Here is a 17,998-nt window from a genome sequence, read left to right on the forward strand (position 1 = left end):
AGCACAAAGGCAGAGTTGAGGAAACGCTGAGGGAGAGCAGGAAAGCCATGAAGAGGGATCATGATGATCCCGGGGCCCTAGCGCAGGAAGAAGAGAGGGGAGAAAAATGGGCCTTTCTGCAGGGAATGAAAGGGTGGGAAGAGCTAGACACCTTGAGCAGAGATTTAGGCAAGACATGACTGAATCTTCCTCTGATGCTTTTGGCTGCACGTGCCAGAGACGGAGCTACACTGTCCCTATACTAAAGCAGGCTTCTTTGGGGTAGGAGGTGGAAAGGAGAGTGCTTAAAGGAATAGGAGAGGAAGTCAATCTGACTGAGGGAAAAAGTTCTTGAATGCTTCTTACTTAAAATCAATATTGCCTATTAAGCAGTAAAGTCCAGACAACGGGGTTAAGTGACTTGCCCAGGATCACACAGCTAGGAAGTGTCTGAGACCAAATTTGAACCCAGGTCTCCTCTAAACTGGCTTCTCAATCCACTGAGCCTCCTAGCTGCCGCCCACCCCCCATCACCCCCCCCCCCCCAATGCTCTTAAAGCAATGGGATTTTACTTTCCTGGACTTCTGGTTACTCAGTTAGCAAAGATAGAAGAAGGGAGGAGGAGGAGGAGGAAATGAACTATGGAGCTTGTCTTAGAGGATCTCTTAAGTGCCTCAGTAAGTAGATAAGCATCATTTGTAATTAGCACATGCATTGTTTCCCTGCAGACACTGCTGCTAAAGTGGTTTTATAAGGATTTAAAAACAGTTAGTTGGCCTTGACTCTGACAGCAGATAAATATCTCCTTTCTTTACACTATTCTATCACTTAGCAAATAAATTCCCTCCCCTCTTTTCTGCCCCACAGGCTCAGCAAAGGTAAACTTCAGCCCAGCATGTTCAGATAATCCCAAATTCCAAAGGAACAGAGTCAGGCAAGATATAGCTTTGGAGGACTTTAAATGCAAGAGGGGAGGGGGGGAAGGCTGGCACCAGGCTCCCTCTAGCCCTCCCCACACTCCAGTCTTCATTCAATATGATTTAGACTTTGCCAACTCTCTCCATGAGTTGGCAAGATTAGCCAAGAGAGGGGAGAAGGTTTGGCAGCAAATCCGTGACTCACCATCTTTCGGGGGGGCCCAAAGGGGAGCTGAGGCTCTCATCGGCTGAAAGCTTACCCTGCTCCAGGGTGAAGAGTGACCAGGCTAACTTCCTGAGCATCAATCTAACAAGTCCATTCAGAGCTGACCCACTGTACGAGCAAATTCCAGGACAGTAACGTCAATCCCTAGTAGACTGGGTTGGACAAGACTGTCAAATGGATCATAGGATCATAGATTTAGAACTGAAAAAGACCTCAGTAAGCATCTAGTCCAACCTCTTCATTTTCTAGAGGGGAAAACTAAGCCCGGAGAAGGGACACATAAATGTTACGTGCCGAGTCTAAGACGATAAGGAAATCCAGTTCTTCTTCCCTTCAGTACCCTCATGTCACGCGCTAGAACTAGAGATTTGGGCTCCTAGGAAGAGTGTGTGTTGGGCTGGTTCAGCTCTTATAAGACCAACCTCACCACCCCTAAACTGAGAGTTTTCTTCCTGCTCAAATGTTTCCAGAGCCCTTGGCTACATATCTCCTTTCTCCCCTTCATTCTTTATTTCATATTATATTATTGTTGTCGCTGCTGCGTCATTTTCAGCCACGTCTGACTCTTCTGACTCCGTTTAGATTTTCTTGGCAGAAATAGTAGGATGTTTAGCCATTTCTTTCTCCAGCTCATTTTACAGATGAGGAAACTGAGGCAAACAGAGCGAAGTGATTTGACCAGGGTTGCATAGCTAGTGAGTGTCTGAGGCTGGATTTGAATTCAGGAAAATGGGTCTTCCTGACTTCAATCCTGGTACTTTAGCTGCCCATCTAATATTATACTTTGGTTTAAAGGTCTAGAGCTAGAAGGGAACTCAGAGGTCCCTTCATTTTATAGATGGAGAAACTGAAGCCCATAGAGGTCAGGCAACTTGCCCATCCTCACACAGCTAGTAAGTGACAGCGTTAGAATTTGTCCTTTGACATCAAAAGCTTCTCTTTCCATCCTTTACATAAAATATAAGGACAGAATCATTATTCACTTTTTTATCCCTCAGTACCAAGCACAGAACTTTATAGAGAGATTTTTTTAATCATTCAAACATTTATTAAATCCTTACTATTGTATGAGTGAAAATTTTGTATCCTTTGGACTTCATCTCCCAGCATTCTTTCCTGATCCCCAAATTCCCTTTTCCCTTTCTGTTTATGTGTGTCCTTTACGTTATGGTTTTTAAGCTATGGGTAATGCCTCCCTTGCCCTCTTTTCCACATGGGAGGCTGATGAGCTCTCTCTCGGTTTCTCTAGTCTTTTACTTTCCCTTTGCTTCAAGTTAAATATTAATAAATATAATACTTGGAGTATTGAATGTTAATTTTAGAATTTACACTATATAACAGATGCTGTGCCAAGTGCTAGAGATTCAAAGAAAAAGAGAGACAGTCTCTGCTCTTGGAGAGTTTTCTTTTTAATTTGATTTGATTGAGAGAAAACAAGTCATACATACCAACACAGTATAAAAAATCAGGGAGATGTCCCCCTAATAATTGAGAGGATGAGGAAAAGCTTCACCTATAAGGTGATACTTGAGCTAAGCGAGAGGCACAGATAAAGAAGGAGAGCATCCCAGTCATTGGAGAATGCCATTTATTATGTCATTTTCTTTTATTAAATTTTCAAAGGGGGACTTACCTCATCTTTTTCTGTACTCTTAGCAACCTGCCCCCCCAAAGTCTAGGACACAAGACAGATTCTGTTCCAATTTGAAGCAGGTATGGAACAATGGGAAAAGCAGGGACTCTGGAGTCAGAATATTATTGTTGTTGAGTCATTTCAGTTGTGCCCAACTCTTTGTGACCCATTTGGGATTTTCTTCACAAAGGTACTGGAGTGGTTTGCCATTTCCTTCTCCTGTTCATTTTTACAGATTAGGATCTGGAGACAAAATATCTATGTTCAAATCCCCCCAAAGGTACTTACTAGCAATACAACTTAAGTGAGTTGCTTTGATTCCCTTGCCTTAATTTCCTCCTCTGTAAAATAAGGGGGTTGGATTAGATGGCCTCTGATTAGATGGTTCCTTTCAGTCCTAAATCTATGATTCTATGATTTTGTTCAAATCCCACCCCCACCCCTGTCATTTGCTACCTATACAGCCTTGCCCTCTCTGGGCCTCAGTTTCATCATCTGTAATATGAAGGGGTTGGACTAGATGGCCTCTGACAACCCTTCCAGCTCTAGATCTAAACTCCCTCCATTCTCCCTAGGATCCCATCGACTTCAGCATTCAGTTCTAGCTCACTGGTCAGAATCAGATCCAGAAAAAGTAGTTGCCCCAGCACATGAAATTCCCTCAGAGACTTTTTCAAGTACCTTGCTGAAATCCAGTTATGTTATGTTTAGGGTATTTCCCTGATCTATCAGTCTAGTAATCCTCCAAAAAGGAAATGAAATCATTCTTCTCCCCTTCTGTCTTTACATTATTCTCTTTTAACAACTCCCCCCCTTCATCTCCCCTCTCTCTCCTAACTCCCTTTCTCCCCAGCTTCTCCCCACCATGTTGGGACTACCCTCTCCTTCTTCAGATTTCTTCTCTTCTTGATTTTTCCCTGGAGGGTAAAAAGATCCTGAGGACCAAACTAAAGGCAATCAGGTCCAGGGCTTAATGGGAAATTGAGCATAATGTTTTGATGGCAGAAAGAGAATTGGATGGGGATTCAACCCCTCTGGTAGTTGGTGAACTTTCTTATCTCCCCAGCATCTAAGCCTACAAATCTCATTTCCAAATCATGCCCCCATAGGAATCCCACCCTTCCAATGGCCTTATGAGTTGTCTTCCTCCCAGAGAATGCAAACTTCTGGAGGGCAGAGCTGGTCTCCTTTGATTCTCCTCAGTGCTTAGAATAGTGTCTGGCACACAGTAAACGTTTAATAGATGCTTTATCGTCTTCATTTACTGGAGAATGTGGGTTCAAATCTCAGCTCTGCTCCTAGAGCCTAGGTGGCCTTAGGCAAGTAATTTCATCTCTCTAGGTCTGTTTCTAAAAGTAAACAATCAAAGGGCTTGGATGAGAGGACCTCTGGGGTCCCTTATCCAGACCCAAGAAATCCACTCAGCAAGAGGAGCCACCGATCTGCAAATGCAAACATCCCCCCAGAGCAAAGCATCTCATGATATGTCTAATTTATTCACCCCCAAGCAAAAGTCCACAAAGGAAAGAAAGACATCAAGAAAAATGACTTGGGGAGAAATTAATGGAGCCTAGCGTAGACAAGGAAGGAGAGTGAATGTGAAGCCAGTCCAATGCAAACAGGCCAAGCCAAGCTGAGGAGGAGAAAACCTTATTTTCAGTTCCATTAGGGTCTGGGAGCTAGTTTCCGTGATTTATTTAGCATTCCAGAAGATATACAGAAACAAACAGGATTCCAACCTATTAAGTCATGTTCTGAGTTCCATAGGACAATCATTCAAAGCTGGGTACGATATAGTTCAAGGGCAGAGACATAATCCCCCTCCCTTGAACTCAGCTCTCAGTACTCAGCACATTTTGTAAATTGCATCAGCCCAGGACTGCAAACTTCAGAATCATAAAAAGCCCCATTTCCCCCCCATTAGCAGAGCCAAACCATTAAGGGAGAGACTGAACTGGAGCACTTTCAGTGGAAGAAATTAATTTTCAATTTCATTGAAACTTTTTTCTCTTCTCCCAGACCCATTGACCCAACTGTACAAATTGAAAATATTGAAACCCTTTCTAGCCTTCTTTTCTATTACTTCTGGAACTTCATGGTTTCTGGGTTCCTGCTAAACCTCCCAACATGCTATTCTCTGAATGGATATTCTGTCTCTTTTCATGATGCCTTTGTTCAAGCTTTCCTTCATTCCTAGAGTAGAATCAGGGATCTAGGTCTGAAAAGAACCTAAGGGTGCCTCTAGTTCAACTTCCTCATTTTACAGCTGAAGAAACTGAGGCCCAGCATACATGAAGTGATTTGTCCATGATCATACCAGTAAGCTCATTGGGCTAAACATAGACTTTTGGGATGTTGTCAGTCTGAGAATTTGTTTAGCTTGGCTGTAAATATTTGTTACAAGGGTTTTGTTTTCTTCAGTGGAGGGAGAAAAGGGGGAGGGGGATTAAAATAAATTTTAACATTTTAAAATTAAGCATTAAAAACATTTTAAAAATTAAACTATAGGGGGTACCTGGGTAGCTCAGTGGATTGAGAGCCAGGTCTAGAGATGGGAGGTCTTAGGTTCAAATCTGACCTCAGACACTTCCCAGCTGTGTGACCCTGGGCAAGTCACTTAACCCCCATTGCCTAGCCCTTGCCTCTCTTCTGCCTTGGAACCAATATACAGTATTGACTCCAAGACAGAAGGTGAGGGTTTAAAAAAAATTAAACTACAATTCTAAATGATCACCCTGGTGCAACTATTAATAATATGGAAATGGGTCTTGATCAATGACACATGTAAGACTCAGTGGAATTACATGTCAGATACAGGATGGGGTGGGGGGAGAGGAGGGAAAGAACATGAATCATGTAACCATGGGAAAATATTCTAAATCATCAATTGAATAAAATTTTTAAAAAAAAATTTAACAAAACTACATTTTAACATTTTAACAAATGAAAAGTCTCAGATACAGAGGGAAAGAAACCTTTGGGGACATCGAGTCCAGTCCCCTCATTTTACAGAAGCCACAAGAGAGGAAGTCATTTCCTCAATGTCATACAATTAGGAATGGTCAGAGGTGAGGTTTGAACCCAGGTCTTCTGATTCTAAAGTCCACACTCATCTTTCCACTGTGTCCCCAGCTCCAAATTCTTGGCTTCTTTTTCAAAGTTTGGCTCAGGGGCCAACTTTTATAGGAAGCATGAACATGGGAAATGGCTAGTTAGGCTGGAGAAGCCATGAGTAATCCAGAGAAGTCAGAAAAGAAAATATTTCTAGGAGAGCAATAACAACAGTGGTTTCCATAGTGCTTTAACGTCTACAAGCAAGGAGGATTTTTTATGTATTGTGCAGGCTTCCTTCAGTCGTGTGCTGGACTCTTTGGGACCCTGTTTGGGATTTTCTAGGCAAAAATGCTCAAGTGCTTTGCCTTCTCCTTCTCCTGCTCATTTTACTGATGAGGAAAGCAAGACAGATAGGGTTTAGTGACTGGCCGAGGCCAGACGTGAACCCCAGCTGCCCTTCATCTCCCCTACTGGCCTAGGCTTCTTGAAGGCATGGCCTTTCATTGTTGTCTTTGTGTCCTCCCCATTCGCCTAGCCCTTGCTGTTCTGCTGCCTTGGAAGTTAGACTAAGACCAAAGCTAAGGGTTTGGGGTTTGAATGCTTAAAATAAAACATGGAAGATTGCAAAGGAAACCCAGTTGTTGGAATGTTTGCTAAAAAAAAAAAAACCGTTTGCAGTCGCAGGTTAAAAATCCCTGCCGTGGTGGGAATCGTCGCCTCTGCTGGACTCTAAGCTCCTGGAAGGCCAAGGCTCTGGCGTGATCCATTGCGTCCCCTCCAGTACAAGCACAGTTCTGTGTGCAAAGGAGGCACTCGGGCAATACTTGCTTCGTTGATTTCATCAGTCCTGACGTTTGGCAGCATGGCAGCAGACACTGCTTGGAGAAAGTGACTTTGCCCAACGTGCAGTCGTGGGGGGAAGGCGGGGAGCATGTCTTTCAGTCTGGGAACCTTTTCTTGCCATCCAAAGAGACCATTTTCTGGAGGAGATGAAAGAAGATGGAAATGGCTTTCTCCAAATTGGCCATGTTGAGAAATGCCAAACTTCCATTAAAGGTGCCTGTCTTGTGTAACTGGTATTTGGATACGGAGCTGCCAAGAGAGTCTGTTTTCTGAGGGCATCTGGAGTCATTAAGCCTGGTGCTCCTTCTCACATGCAGACACACACACACACACACACACGATCTCTCTTTCTCCGTCTCTCGGGGGCTGCACCGGGGCCTCTTGGCTGCCAACATGTTCTTCAACTTTGCTCTTGCAGCTGATAATTCACATTAACCTCTCCCTGAAGCTCTTGGCTCCCTTTCAACCCAATCCTTACCTCAGAACATGAGGCTCTCCATCAGCCTTCCCCACATTTCCCCACCAAACTTGGTCCAAACATGTTTTGTTTGTTTCACCTCAGGCATGCATCTTCTTGCCTTGCCTCAATTTTCATACTCGTTGCAAACTCGAGGAGAATGAGTCAAGCAAAATTCAGGCTCAGAACCTTTGGGTCAGTCATGCCTGGTGCTCACCTAGAGTCAGCCATTCCTCCTGGTTTTTGTTTTCAGTGGTTATCTGGTGGTTATTCTGCCTCAGTTTCTCCATCTGTCAAATGAGGGCATCCCTTCTAGCTTTAAACTTGCTAAAGTCTAATAAATGTTTCATGTTTCTTCCTTCCATCTCCAGGGTGACGTCCTTTTTAGGCTTTAATGTTTGGTTTCTGAGGTCTCTTCCTAGTCTAACATTCCATGTTCTAAGGTCCCTCCCAATTCTGGCATTCTATATTCTGTGCACTGGTCCCCCTTGTAGTGTCTATGTTCCATGGTTCATTCAAAGGTTTAACATCAATTTCCTCTCATAAATCTTTGTTCTAATGTCCCTCTCAACTCTGAAATTCCCTGTTCTACAGTCTTTCCCAGGTCTGACTTTCTCTGTTCTAAGGTCCCTCCTAATTCTGACAATCCATGTTCTAAAGCTTCTCCTGGCTCTGACCTTCTTTATTCTGAGGTCCCTTTCAAATCTAGCATGTTGTGATTCGTTAATTCTTTCCTACTTGAGATGTACTCAGTTGTTTCTTTGTGGTACATAAGGAATAGGACAGGATAGGAAATACCAACTCCTGAAGCAATCCATTGAGTTTGGAGGCAGCTCTTGTTGCTTTAAAAAAATAAATATTTTCCTGACATAAAGCTGAAGCCTTCCCTTCTGCAATGTCTCCCCTTGCTTTAGTTCCATCCTTTGGGCCAAGCAGAATAAGTTTAATCTCTCATACCAAGTCCTTCATGAACTTGAAAGTATCTATTATGTCCTTTCTAAGACTTCCCTTCTCCCTGATTTCTCCATACCCAAAATTATGCTAGATTTTTTTTGGCTACTTCTTAACAGTGTGGTCTCATTTTGAAATTGAAGCCCACTAAAAACCCCAAATCATTCCTATATTAATTAATGTCAAATGATGTCTCCTCATCCTGTATTTAATTTTTTGAGCCCCAATGGTAAGATTATATTTATTCCTATTAAATTTAATCTTACTAGATTTGGTCCATTATTTTAGCACACTGGGAGAGTAGTTCCTATTCCCATAGGCTCTAAGGTACTGCTGCGGGCTGTATTCTGAAAATTATAGCTCATGAGCCCCCACCAGTGTGTTTTAATAGTCAACTGGTACATCCAATTAGCTCAAAACAAAACAAAATGGCATGGTAAGATCTGTAAATGAAAGATGTTTTGCACTTATCACTGATTGTTTCTCTTAATCAATTTTTCTTCATTTGCAAATTAATGGAATGTCTTGGTGACTTCCATCTCAGTGTGTAGTGTATGTAACTGTTTGCATATTTGTCTCCTGCATTAGAATGTGAACTTTATGCAAGACAGCTAGCTACATGTAAGGGAGGCAGCTAGGTGACATAATGAATAGACTGCTGGCCTTGGAGCCTGGAAGACCTGAGTTCCAATCTGACCTCACATTTTACTAACTAGTGGGACCCTGAGCAAATCACTTAAGCTCTCCCTGCCTCAATTTCCTCAATATTAAAATGGGATTAATAACAGTACCTTGCTCACAGGGTGGTCGTGAAAATGAAAGGACCTATTTGTAAAGCACTTGGCACACAGTGCCTGGCAGCCAATAGGTACTATACAAGTCTTTATTCCATTCTCTTTCCCTTCCTTGATGCCAAAGACTATTTCCTACATATTTTTCCCTTTCTTTGCATCCCTAGTGTTTGACATCTTATCTGGTAAATGCTTACTGACCAGTGATCAATTGATCAAAATGATATTGAGGCTGGAATTACTAGTTAGATTACATTTGAGAATTTTAATTAGTAATGCTATCTTGAGTATTCCAGGTGGAGACTTGGTATCAAAAGCATTAGTAAGAATCCCATAATCCCCTAGGATTACATTTAGAACCTTAAGAGAAAAGAATTAACCTTGCTCTGGGGATCCAACATGTTAATGGATTAGGGTTGGTACAATGAACTAGAGTTTATACATATATTACATATTTATGTATATATATATATGTTGCTTATACATCTTATATATTTTATATGTTTTATTTATATTATTCATTTTTATGTTATGTTTTTGTTATTATTTAATATTATAGTATTATATAATATATTTTATATTTATTTATATTTTATGTGTATTTATATATAAATGTGTATATTTTTTAAACTGTTGCCTTCTGCCTTAGAATCTATACTAAGTATTGGTTCAAAGGCAGAAGAGGGGTAAGGGCTAGGCAATGGGCGTTAAGTGACTTGCCCAGGATCATACAGCTAGGAAGTGTCTGAGTTCAGATTTGAACTCAGGACCTACCATCTCTAGGCCTGACTCTCCATCCACCCAGCTGCCCCCTAGAGTTATTCAATACAAAGGTATTCTACCCAGTCAAATGTTTCCCTTCTTGTCCTAGTTATGTTAATTTCATTCATGTAAAAGTTTTTCAAATTCTAATATTCAGCATTATCTAGGGGTATAGAGAGCCAGGTCTACAGATGGGAGATCTTGAGTTCAAATCTGGCCTCAGACATTCCTAGCTCTGTGATCCTAGGCAAACCACTTAACCCCCTTCTGCCTAGCCCTTGCCCTTTTGTCTTAGAGTTGCTACTAGAACAGGAAGTAAAGGTTTAAAAAAAATTATCTAATCAAATAACAATACTGAGTTCTTTAGGGCATATGGTATAAGATGCTCAGTATCTGCTCATGATAAAGCCAAGCCAAGACTTTACAACTACTGATTGTCTTTCTGGAAGTTCACCAAACATCTCTAGCGATCAATTCCAAAGTTCTCCTAGAAGTTGTAGTCAGACCAATTCTGTTCTCTCTTCACTTATTTTTCAGTCAAGACCACATTAGCTGCTTTCATGGGGCTTGAAGGGTTCTCATGGTCTTGTTCTGCTTGGCTCCAGAGGGCAGAACCAGGAGGAAGGGATGTAAATTTAGTCTTGCCGTCAAGAAAAATCTAAACCTTTTGAGGACTCAGATTTTTCATTTGTAAAAAGAAAGGGTTGAACTAGATGGTCTTTAAAGCTCTCTCAGCTAGAAATCTAAGCAAGTAATACCTCCTCCTTCTGGTTTTCTCCAAGGAGAGGGAAGTGAGGAGGTGGGGGGACAGGTGCCTTTTGACTTCCTCCATCGTCTTTCTCATGTGTGCAGCTTGGGAGAGAAAAGCATCCCTTGGCTGTAGCCATGAGGGTAACCTGACAATGAGTCACCCTGAGTCCACATGTGAGGCCCCACAGAGCACGCCCAGACTCCCAGCCCAGTCAGAGTAGACACTAGCTGAGTGAAAGGGCGTACGTGTTGAAACCATTACCTGTACCACCTTCCATCAAGGCTGACACAGGGAAGAGGTTTGGAAGTCTTCAGGGCAAGAGAGAAAAAGCACTTCAATAGCACTGATTGATCGATGCTGTTAATTAGGTTGACATGGATCCCCTGAACAGCCAAGTCTTGTGTATTCAGGGTAAATGGAGAAGAGCTTTGGCACAAATCACCAAAAACATGGCTAATTGAGCCAACCTTGCCAACTTGTGGTGTGTAATTAAGAACCCAGCTAATGAAGGATGAAGACGATTGTTTATGTTTAGAAGCAGAGCCATCCTGGACTTTTTGAGCTACAAAGGGGTTTGCGTGTCCTCTAATCTAACCCTCATATCAAAGAGAAATGTAGTCGACTCCCATTAGAATGTAAGCTCCTTGAGGGTAAGGGCTGTTTTTGCTTCTTTTTTTCCTTTGTATCCCTAAATGCTTAGCAAAGTGTTTGACACATAGCAAGCATTTAATAAATGCTTGCTGATTGATTGGTTGCCTAACTGATTGATTGATGTAGGCTGAAAAGACTCTTCATGGTGTTTTAAACTCTTCCCAAAAAAGATCTTAACACTTGAGCTTAATGAATTGACTAAGAGATTCTGGAACTGACAGGGGAATAGGGTTATTTTGTTCTCCATCTCAGTCCAGTGGCATAATGGATTAGAGCTGTGGGCTTGAAGTCCCAAAGACTTGAATTTGAATCTTGTCTCAGATCCTTATTAGCTGTGTGACTGTGGGTAAGGCCTTTAACTCTTCTGAGCTTTGTTTCCATCATTTGAAAAATTGGGATAATAATGGCACCTGCCTCACAGGGTGGCTGTTAGGATAATATGAGGTAATGTAGATGAAATGCTTGGCAAAACTTTTAGCATTAGATAAGTGAGAGTTATTGGTATTAGTCCCCCATTTCTCAACCCTCATTTTGGTGACAGTGCTAATGAGCACCATTGTGATTCATCAGACAGTCAACAAGCACTTATTAAGCACACTTACTCTGTGTTGGGCACTGTGTTAAACACAAGGGATCAAAAGAAGCCAATATTTGAGTGCCTTGGGATTTTTAAGTTATAAAGGACCAGGGAGATCATTTAGTCCAGCTGATTTGCTTTAGAGTTAATGAATCTGGGTCCCAGGAGAATAAAGAGATTTATCCAAGGGTTTATTCAAACCCTAGTCATGTTAATGACTTGACACATTACTACACCATACTCTTTCCATAGTGGCATCATGAAAAGGTCCCCAGACTAAAATCTAAAGACAGGGCTTTGAGACCCAGCTCTACCACTTACTGGCTAGTGATGCTGGGCACTGGTTATGTGACCTTGGATACATACAATTTATGGCCAAAATCAAGCCAAGGAGGAATTCAGAGAAACAGGAGAGAACTGTAAGAACTGATTCAGGGAAAATAAGCAGAACCAAGAAAGAATAAAAATGAGAGGATTACTAACAGAAAGTTGAACTTTGAGTACCTAAAATAAATGGGGATTATGGAACAAAGATAATCAAAAATATTTCCCTCTGGCATAGGGGTTGGAGACAACTAAAACAGTGCATTGTTAGACAGTTGTTCTGCTGGATGCATTTGTTTAATTTTTTTTAACTGGAGGAAGGAAGGATGGAAAGGAGGGAAGAAGGAAATATGAGCCTCAGTTTCCCCTTTTGTAAAACAAATCTCAGACTAGATGATTTGTAAGGTCCCTTCAGCTCTAAATCTTAGTCTTGTAGCTGTGTTCAATTTCTATCAAACTTTAAGGTTTCTAAGGTGCTTCCCTCACAGGCCCTCCAGGAAGTGGTTTGCTACAAGTATTAGGACTCATTTTATAGGTAAGAAAGTTGAAGTTCAGAGTTAAAGAGTCCAAGTATTATTGTACCCAATTTACATATAAGAAAATCAAGACTCAGAGGAGATGGGGAGAGAGAGAGAGAGAGAGAGAGAGAGAGAGAGAGAGAGAGAGAGAGAGAGAGAGAGAGAGAGAGAGAGAGAGAGAGAGAGAGAGAGAGAGAGAGAGAGAGAGAGAGATTGTGTGTCCTGATGCGGGATAGGGAACAGGCTTTCAATTTCATCGGCTTTCAATTTCATCATCACAGGGAACTTCTCATAAGGAAACCTCTCTCTCCTAACACAGATCAGGGACATAGAAGGCCTTAGGGACTTGCCCAGGATCACAAAGCCAGTTTCTGTTGGAGAACCTAGGTCTTCCCCAGTCCAAAGCCAACTCTTTATCTACTACACCTGAATGCCTCTTGGGACTAATACAGTTACCCCCATTTTACAGATGCATAAACTGACACTCTGAGTTAAGTGTTAAGTTAGTTAAGTGACTTTCCCACATCCACACAGCTAATACATATCAGTCCTGGAACTGTAAATCTAGATCTCCCATCTCTAGCTCCAGGAGAGCCTTTGTACTCAATAATAATAACACTTCAGATCTATGTTCCTTCCTCCTCCTTTCTTCACTTCCAGCCTATTAACAACCCTGGGAAATAAATGATATTGTTCCCCACATTTTACAGAGGGAGAATCTGAGGCTCTGTGAAGTTAAGCCATTTGCCCAAGGTCACAGCTAATAAGTATCTAAGGCAGGATTCCAACCCAGCTCTTCTTGACCCCAAGTCCAGCTGGCTAGCCACAATACCACTCTGTACCCCACCCCACCCCATATGAAACCAGTATAATTCTTGGTAACTTTGTTGTGCCTCCCCTCGGACACCAGAGATTTCAGAAATATCTCTGATCCCTTTCTCCCTAGTTGGTGAGTCTGATTAATTCCTTCTGCAATCTTCCATGTCTCTAATAAAGGGAACCTTCTCCCAGCCTAGAGGTTGCCCCTTCATCCTCTGCAGGTGTTAAGCAGGGTCTACTGAGAGTAAAGCTCCCTGTTCTCTCTGAATGCCCCCCCTTTCCCCTCCCTTACTCCACATCCTCCAGCATCATTCAAGAATCCTTCATGTCTGGAGCCAAGGACAGTTGGGTTTGAATGCAGGTGGTAATCTACAAGCTGGAGGTTTCACACACATGCACACAGGCCAGATCCAAATGTCTGGTGCCAGCAAAAGAAGAGCTCCAGCATCAGGAGAGTGTGCACCTTCAGGTGCTGGGTGCCCAAGTTAGGAAAGAAATTACTACAATAATAGCAGTGGCAAGGACCACAAAACAAGAGTGGCACAAAGTGTAACCATAAAGCAATCTTGGCCCCAGAAACTATGAGAAAAATGTACCTCCCTCCTTTCACTGCAGAGATGGAGAGTTATGAGTGTATTTGTTATAAGGAACTGCCCTCTGGGTAAGGTATATTCACTAGGTCATTAGATCAAGTCTGGGTGGGAATGAAGAAGGAAAAAACATTTCCCCCAGAAAAGTGTCCAGTATTCTACTACAGAAGTCTAGTTAATTCATGTGTGTTCATGGATATTGTACTCTTAGTACAATAACTACACAAAATATAAACAGTGATCCCTGATTATCCCAGAGTATCTATAAAGGTATATGTGGTTTTACTTTCTAACAATAAAGGCAGTTTAATAATGGAATAGACTATTTTTTTCAAGTAGTGAGTTTCCTGTCATTAAAGGTATTCAAGTAGAGATTAGATAGCCATTTGGGGGATGTTGAAAAAAGATTGAACTAGATGATCTCTAAGTTAACTTAGTCAACTTTAAGATTCTAAGCTCTAGTAAGAGAAACAAGGCTAGCATGCATAATAACAAAGATAAATAAAACTTGAAGGCAGAAGATAAAATCTCACATGCACATAAATATCCATAGCAACACTTTTTTATGGCAGTAAACAACTAGAAACAAAACAGCCAATTGAGGAATAATCAAACAGATTGAAATACCCTAATGTAATGGATTATTACTGCGCCATATGAAATGATTAACATAATGTATACAGAGAAGTATGGGAAGACTTACCTACTTGATACAAAGTGAATTAAGAAGAAGCAGGAAAATAATATACATAATAACTACAACCATGTAAAAGAAATGGACCTCAAAATGAATGTGAACACTGTAATTATAATGACCAAACTTGGGGAATAAGCAAATACTTTCCTCCTTTCTTACAGAAGTAGGGGACCATGGGTGTGGAATACTGTCAGACATGGTTGATATATTCCCTGGTTTTGCTCAACTACTTTCCCCCCTTTCAGATTCTTTGTTCCAAGGGATGGCTCTCTGGGGAGGAGAGAGGACTATATTCAGAAATAAAGATGATATAAAAACAAAAAATATTAACAGAATATTGGTAAAAGAAGAATACCTAGTAAATTGACATCCTGAGATTTCTTCAATATGAGAACTTTCCTCCCCATTGCAAATCTCACCCCATCTAGAACTTATAGACTTTCAACTTTACCTGACTCAAAAAGGTTAAGGATTTGTAGTCAGAGGAATAGGGTTTAAATTGTGGCTTTGCCATGTAGGACTTGTGTGACTTTAACAAGTCACTTCCCTTCTCTGGTCCTCCTGGACAAGTAATCATCCATTATTCACTTGAAGACCCCCGTGATGGGAAGCTATTCCTTATACCTTCCACTTTGGGGTAGTTCTAATTGTGCTTTAGAGGCACAAGAGATTAGAGTTGGAGAAGAAAGGTATGAAGGGAAAGAAAGACATAGCTCTATATCTGAAAGCCATTTCATTGGATGGGTCTTTGAGGAAATCTAAGATGTCTTGCTCACTTTCAGGAGACAAGACTATTCATCTTCCGGAAGGAAGACATCCAAGAATGTTGACTATAGTCATCTTTAAGTAGGAATGATGAAGACCACATTTCCAGACTATTGAGATGTAGAGCCCCTGAGCTTCCTATAAAGCACCCAGAAGACTTTTCAAGATATTTAAATTGTCCTGAATTTCCTTCCTTTGCCCCATGAGTTTCTCACTTCCATCTCCTTGTGAGATGTTTCAGGAGAGGTTCTGGGCAGTAACAACCCTGTGGGGTCTTCCAATATGAAACTGCTCTTCTCTCCTTCCTTCCTTTCTTCTTTCCTTTCTTCTGTCCTTCCCTCCTCCTCACCCATTTTCTGCTTCAAATGACCAAATGAATTTCACTTCAACATGTGAATAAGTGTGTTGGTTCCTCAGGAAACTCCAATATGGGTAATTCATGTTGGAATTATGGAAAGGAGACCACCTTGTTGTCTCCATCTCTCACTACAGGAAGCTTGGACTCCCAGAATAACTCTCTTCAGGAAGAAAATTATTCACAATATGGAGAGGGATGAGGATGATAGGCTGAAGTCAAGACCTGAAGAAATTAGATAGAAAATATCAAGCCTTGAGGCTTCCAAGGCTACCTCCTTTCCTCCCTCCTCTACCCCACATTCAAAATTCACCTTGAAAGATAATACTATATATTTTCTGGGTTGGGGATGAAGTCCAGCATGGAGTAATGGGTAGTGCTGAACTTGAATTCTAGAGCAGTGCCACCAAATAGAATTTGGGAGGGGGAGGCATTAACCATACATAAGGATCTGTGGAGGTCATACTTGACTTAGAAAACTACATATTAACTTTAGCTATGCTGATTTGTATTTGTCTTTATTTTGCTAAGTATTCCCTATAGATTGAAGAGTAAAGATATCACACAACTGCCTTTATCTACACCAGTGAATTTGCCATAGAAATACTATCCTAGTCACCTAGTGATGCTATTGGAGCCTAAACTGACTCACATTGAATTCAGTTGTCTTCAGGCCACATTAGTATAAAGAAAATCAGAAAAATTTTCAAGTGAATTTTATTTGGTCTTTTGAGGCAGGCAGGAATGAAGGAAGAAAAGAAGGAAGAAGGAAAGGAAGGAAGGAAAGAAGGAAGGAAGGAAGGAAGGAAGGAAGGAAGGAAGGAAGGAAGGAAGGAAGGAAGGAAGGAAGGAAGGAAAGAAGGAAGGAAGGAAGGAAGGAAGGAAGGAAGTGAGGGAGGGAGGGAGGAGTATATAAAGTGAAACCAAGGCATTTTAAAAAAATATTTAAGCTAGAGAGCTTTCTTCATAAAGGAAACCTGTTTGGAACTATTTTGACAGGTCCATGAACACATTGATCCATTTGGTAAGTCAGTTATAGCTCAGTGCAATGCAAAGAGCACAGGATCTAGAGTCAGAAGACCTGGATTCAAATCCTACCTCAGATGCTTACCATCTTGAGCAAGCCACTTAACTTCCCTGGTCTCCATTATTTTTTCATCTCTAAAATGAGACTTGGATTAGTTGCTCTCTAAGTTGCTTACAATTATAAATCCTATGAGCCCTCATACCCTGTCCAACATCTCAATGAATGTGCCAGTTTCAGAATACGTTTAGGCTTGTCTCCAGAGATGTAATTTATGTATGTTTGGGAGAGGTTGTAATGTGGTGTTGGCTGTCTCTGGGGCAGGGATGAACCCTCTCAATTCACCTGAGCTGGTTTCGATTAATAAAAGATCCTCAAGATTGAAGAGTCACCTGGGCTTTTCAGGCAAGTGTTTACATATGTACAAGCTCTGCTGCCTAAGGAGGTAGCCAGAACCCAGATTTCTGTTCTAGAAGAATTTACAAGAAAAAACATTCATTTAAAAAATGGATGGACTTGGGTGTCTCTGTGGCTGTAAGGGTAAGGGTGAGAGGGTCAGTTTTCTGCTTGGTCAGTGTAATTGTAATGAAAGGAACCCTAAAATATCTTTTCCTGTAACCTGCTAGGGCCCCTGAGGTTCTGCCATTAGAGTCCCCTAGATAGTATAAGGTGTCTCCTGAAGGCCACTATGAAATCATTGCTAAAGGAGAGAGCTGGTCATGAGACAGTTTTCCACAGAATCAGGTAATCTCAGAGTTGGTGAGGGTCAAGAGAAATTCTAAGTCATCCTACAGCTGGTCAGGAATCTCCTCTGTGCCATCCTCAACAGGAAGTCATCCCAGCTCTCTCCAAAGACCCTTACTAATGGAGAATTCACTTCCTCCAAGAGCAGCCCAATCAACTTTTGAACAGCTCTGATCATTAGGGAGTATTTAATCTGCATAGAGGCAATATAGTCTAGCAAAAAGAGGGTTAGACTTGGCAGCAAGAGGTTCTGGGTTCAATTCTTGCCTCCCATATATGCTAGTTGTATGACCCTGAGTCATTTTGATCTTCATTTTCCCTCCCATGAAATGATTGGGAAGAACACCTCCGTGGGAAGGTTATTTGGAAGGTCTAATTAAATAATATTATATGAACTGGACAAAGGAATTCAATGATATGGGTAATTCCCAGCTGAGGAGGCTCCTCCTACCAATTCAGGTTCAGGTTTTCTTTGCAATTTGTAGTCTTAGAGAATTGTCCAGAGCAGTTAGAGGTTGTGATTTGCCCAGATCGTATGTATCAAGGAAAAGATTTGAAATACAGATTTT

Source organism: Monodelphis domestica, chromosome 5 (assembly GCF_027887165.1).
Source record: "Monodelphis domestica isolate mMonDom1 chromosome 5, mMonDom1.pri, whole genome shotgun sequence".
NCBI lineage: Eukaryota > Metazoa > Chordata > Mammalia > Didelphimorphia > Didelphidae > Monodelphis > Monodelphis domestica.